General features: G+C 35.5%; 1 pseudogene; it reads right to left on the reverse strand.

Moving 5' to 3' along the window:
• Positions 1-1801: 1801 nt before the first annotated feature.
• On the reverse strand, positions 1802-5461 carry LOC121212508 (lysophospholipid acyltransferase 1-like; annotated as a pseudogene).
• Positions 5462-5964: the final 503 nt, after the last annotated feature.

The following is a 5964-nucleotide window of genomic DNA, read 5'->3' on the forward strand; positions in this document are numbered from 1 at the left end:
TTCACTATGAAATGGTAGGTTATGTTTTAAGTTTATACGAACTTACTAAGCATTTATTGCTTACCTAGTTATTTTTCTTTGTTTATAAATTACCAGAAGCTCAATTGATTGGAAGTTTGTCGGAGATCTATCACACTATCCAGTAATTAATTGGTAGTTTTTGAGCAAATTGGTTAAGGTTTATAATGGGCATGTATAGGATGATTTGTAACTGTATTATGGTGTATGTGTTAATGATGTTTTGGTATGTGTAAGCTTTGGTAAGCTATGTTGGTTTGGTTCACCTTGATGCCTTACCAAGTTATGTGATTTTTGGTTACTTTAAAATGCTTGTTGATATTCTTCTCTTGGCATGTTGATGATAGTTTGAAAATGGTTACTAGTGACATGTTTTAGTTCATATTCTAACTAGGTTATTATGTTTGGAAATGGCAAATTAACATGTATAAGGTGGTTTATAATGGTGCTTGATGAATATGTAAATGGTAATTAGTATGTTTGCGCCTTGATGTTTAAGTATGGTTGATGGACTTACAATGCTTGATTAGGTAAGTCCTTTTGGTCACTTTTGCTAATGGATGTCAATAGCATATTAGTACAATTTGTTGGTTTGAAAATGGTCAATATGTAGTATGTCTGGGTAAGTAATTGAATAGGTTATCATGTATGAATTGGTACAATATTGACATATTTTTATGCTTGATAGTTGATACCATGATGTATTATAGTGCCTTTAAATGACATATTGGTTAGTTGAAATAGGGTCTTGGGAATGACATATATACATGTGTTTAGGTAAGGTTTTGGTGTTTTGAAAGTGTGCATTATAGGTCTAAATGTTGATGCATGACACGGTTTTGAAATGGCTTAATTTTAAGTAAATTTTGGTCCACACAGCATGTGACTCAGCTGTGTGAGACATACGGCCTGGCGACACGGCCGTGTGTCATCTAATAATTGCAAAGGGTTCAAGTTAGTGAATTACACGGCCTGACACACGGGCATGTGACACGGCCATGTAACCCTACTCAAAGAGTTATACGGATGATGACACAAGCTGAGACACGACCATGTCCCCTTAGTTCAAAGGTTACACAGACATGTGTCTCAACCTTTTGAGGCACACGATCGTGTAACTCCTGTTTTAAAATTTTTGTATAGTTGTAAAGTTCAATCTAATAAAAATAAAGGGACAGCTGAATATAGAATTGATGTATAGTTGTAAATTTAGCTTTAGTCCAAAAATATAATAGTAAAGATCACAAATTTCAATATCTAAAAAATATTACTAAAATATACCATATCAAAGTTTAAAATTGCATAGCAAAATTTAATCAAGAATTAGAATTTAGTTGTAAAGTAGAATCTATAAAAATAAAGTGACAAAGCCATTAGTTCAAAAGTATAATAGTAAATATGTGACAAATTTCAATATCTAAGAAATAATATTAAAACATACCATAACAAAGTTTTTTTTTTAAAACCTAAGTTTTATTTTTTTATTTTTTCTTATTTTCAATATGCAATGATTGAAAAGAAAATTATTTTCTTTCAACTTTTTCATCTTTCTTATTAATATTTTTAATATCTTTTTATATTTTTACCCTTTCAACTTTTCGATCTTTTTAATTTTCTATTACATCTACCAAACAAACAAAGCCGATAAACGTGGAAGCAAATTACAATCCCCTGCTTAATGCCAAAACCAAGTAAGATGAATCATGCTTAAAGTGGACGGAGACAAGATGTCAAATGTTGTAAATAATGTTGAAAAGAAACGGATTCGACTAACATTGCACGATTTCAGGAATGGCTTTTCCATAAATTTTATGCGAAACCCACATACAATAACGTTAAACAAAGCCCGAAAATTCCAGTGGTCAAAGCAAACGATACAAATCTAACTCCAAAGAGAAGAAAATTGGCTTTAGCCTACTCAGTACTCACTGCTCTTTACGAGCTTTAAACCTGGCAGGTTTTGCAGGTATTATGTAGCCCAAGATAATCAATGCTATCGGAATGATGGTTCCAATATAATACACACTCCCATATGATGCAAGTGTCTCGTGCTTGCTTAATACCTGTACCATACAACAAGGGAAGTATATTAAAAGCTAAGTTACGGAAATAATATTATCTTGATCATCCCAGACCATCTGTCCAGTGACATGGCCAACCGATTAATGGCTTGATTGGGTGAGCGAATTATCACCCAAAGATGATAAATTTCAAAAAATTAATGGTTTAACTTTACTAGAGAGAGGGAGTAACCATAAAGCCAACACAGGAGTAGTTCAGAACCAGAAGTGTGTAAGCAAAGTTCACCACGGCAAATGCTTCTTCACAAGAGCCATGTTTGTGGGTACAGCTTTTTCCCATTGGTAAATAACTGCTCAGAAAGAAAATGGGAGAGGTGAACAAATAAATGTAATAATACAATGATTGAATAACAATAACGATGCACAATCAATACCTCTTGAACCAGCAATCATCAAAGCTGATTGAACAAAGAATATGATGTACCCAGGATACAGTCCCTATAACAAATCAGAGAAGGCAAGAACAAAAGGTTAGCGCCAGGAAATTTTCGAGTGAATTCTACTATCATATTTTTTAGAATTGCCTTTTACAAAAGGAAGACAACTATAAGAACATCATAAAGGTTTTTCAGTAGTGTAGCAAATGACTCACATGCCAAACAGCACTAACGGTCTGTGTGGCCAGTAGCTGGAAAAAACCAGGCTTCTTCCCCTTCTTAACAAGTCTCTCATAAACATCTGCACCAATAGAGTACTATTTTAACTTTTCACTCTGGATATCTTATGACTTTAGCTTGTATTTGATTCAAATGCCCCAGATATCCAAGAAGTGCTTCATGCGAACAAAACTAAAATAACTGCTGTTACTTTAAAAGCTAAAAGCCATAAAATATTGTAATCAAACAAATAAAAAGTTATCCAAAAATATATATAAAAACTTATTAATTAACTAATTTATCCTTTCTTCCATGCTTTGACTCATCACACAAAATTAACAGTTGATGGAGATTTAGACAAATGGGGGACATATACCTACCACCGGACAGCATCTAGCCATCAAGAATCCAATAATAATAATAAAAGCCAGAGGATCAACCTTAATGAAATCAGAAACCAATTCCAAAAGCTGTTCAGATTGTTAAGCATTATATTTACATGTACAATATACACCAACAGCATATTTAAGCAAAACTGACCAACAAAACACAGAAATGAATAGCAGCAAGAAACACTCACAATGACGAAGCCAGGTGCTGACTTGTATGTTCCAGACAAGTGGTAAAAGCACTGAACTCTTTGCTAACTCAAATCCTAGGATATCAACAACCTTTGCTCGATCCCATTTTGGTTTGGTGTGAAGATTCAGTCCATCCACTGAAACCCAAGCCAGATATAATCATAGCAGCCTCTGAAATTGACCAGATGAAATAATATTCCACCGCATTGTAAAACCAGACATATACTGGTAACTCAACTTCCTCCAGAATCCCCATTCTTGGTATGCAGGATCAGTAAACCTTGACAAGGGATGAGATGGTGAAAGGTAAAGAAACATGGCCATACAAAAAGCAGCTTGGACAAGCGCTCGTAGAGTTGCTACATATGTGATGGTGATAGTCCTTTATCTGAATGAGCCCAAATCTTTAAAAGGGAGGAGGGCAAGAAGAAGAGAAAGATCACCAAAGCTGCATCCTGGTATCTTCAGAGTAGAAAAGGCATGCAGAAATACAAGCAACATAACAAACTTACCCCCTTCCTTCAGTCCAGTCAAGGTAGTCCTTCATCTCGTAAACTGGACCAGCAAAGTGACTGCCACAGCACAGCAGTACCAAAGTATTCATCAAAGAAGGTAGCTTAATCAACCGATTTTTTTTCTGAGCCTCACGTAAGTCTTCCTCTTTCAACAATCCATCATTGTAGTTCATTGCACATGAAATGACTTTCAGTGTCAAGACCATCAACGCGCCTAAATATCATCAGAACGTGCCCACAATTATCTAACATGTATAAAGTACAAAAGCGCTCCCTAGAAAACTGATAACCATGGGAAACCTTGAATAATAATGTACATAGATGCATTTTCAACAATGTAAATTAAATGTCAAAGCAGGAACATATTAAGCATTACAGTCCAAACAAAGTGTCAGCTACAAGAACAAAAACTAGAGACATTACATCAGGTACATGAATCCTCTTCCTCCAATCATTCCTATCATTGCCATCCTCTCTTCAAAATCTAATAGATTCATAGAATTTGTTACCACCTCCAACCAGGTCTTTTTTGGTGCCCCTTCAACCTTTATCTGTAAGTCACCTGTTTACTCCATTCTTCTAGCAGGGGCATCTTTTGATGTGTCCTAGTCCTATGCAGCCAAAGCAATGCAAATGGTTTTTTCTAACATTATCTTAGGAGCTGTCCCAACTTGGAATCACGATGAACTAATTGTGATAAACAAAGGGTTGAAGATTCATCAATGCTCAATACAGCAATATGAAGGAGAAACTCTAAACATGCTTACCAGTGCATCGATACCTCCTGCTTCCATGCATCCCCGCTCATGTAATATACATGGCTACAAACATATAAAAAAGGAATAGTCAAGATTCTAAAATAAGTATTATTTACAAAGACTCAGTTTATAGCGCATGCATTAAAAGGATTTTCAAAAAAACTTCAATAGATAATCTAATATCAATCAAGTGTTGCATAAGCAATATTGTTCCCACAAATTTTCACCAGCATCGTCAACAACCTTAGATGTTAAAAGGAATGAAAAGTGTATATGCATTTACTAAAGTATTCAAGAAGACAAACATATAATTTTGTCAGTCAATTTAGCATGAAAACCAGCAGGCATGACCATCAGGTTTTTTCCCCCTCTACAACCTTTTCCTAAAGATAAAAATAGAAATAATTCAATTTCTAGAATTACAAACCCAAAAGCATAAATCAAAATGCTGATCTTTTAAATGTCAAGCATGTAAACAGGACAGAATATAACAATCTTAAGATAAAGTCCACGACAAGTTCTTAACAAAAACCAATGAAAGACTTACCAGCCAATCAAAAAACCGAAACCCAAGAAAAAAGTGATAATCCCACACTGGGACGATAAAGAACCATTGCAGCATAACCCAACAACATGGCACCAAAAAGTGCAGATTTGAAGAAAACCAATGACAGATAGGAAAGCAACGCTCCTGTAAAGGCTGAGTAAAGATGTTAGCTAGTGGACCTGGAACAAGTCGCCATAGAAAACTCGTATAGTCGTCACAAAGCATAAAAGGAACCGAATCACCGGCACCGATACCCGATCGATGCGGCCATAGTCACCATGTCAAGTTCCATCTTCGTTTGGGATTTGATTCAGACCGAACTGAGAAGTGGAAAGGAAGGGAAATGATGAGATCGGGAATGGTCAGTAATTTGATTTTGAGAATTCGAAATTTAACCGTGTATTTTGCATTTTACCTCGAGATGCACGAAACTGGTGATTTGTTCTTGGTTATGATCAATGCAACCGTGGTCAAGTTAGGTATTCTGAATATACATGTACGTTGCTCGAAAGGGTTTTATTTGTTATTCCCAAATGCGGCATTTTGTCATGCATTGAATGGAGAGTGGTGAGGACGGGCGGGATTGCCATTGAAGCGCGCCCTAGGTTTGCGAATTCGATTAAGTTTCAAAATTTTTGGATTTAGGATAATTGGAAACACTAATTATTTAGACAGGTTTGATGTTTTGGCTGTGGGTTCTCGGGTGGGCTTTTGTTGGGTGGAAACAAGACTGTCATCTTCATCTTTGGAGTTTTTTTGATGGTTGCAAATAACTTTTGTAACAGCCCGATTTGGCCTAGTCGAAATAGTGGTTTTGGGATCATAAATTCGACGAGAAAAAAATTTATTTTATTATATTTTTATGGTC

Source organism: Gossypium hirsutum, chromosome A13, assembly GCF_007990345.1.
Source record: "Gossypium hirsutum isolate 1008001.06 chromosome A13, Gossypium_hirsutum_v2.1, whole genome shotgun sequence".
Lineage (NCBI taxonomy): Eukaryota > Viridiplantae > Streptophyta > Magnoliopsida > Malvales > Malvaceae > Gossypium > Gossypium hirsutum.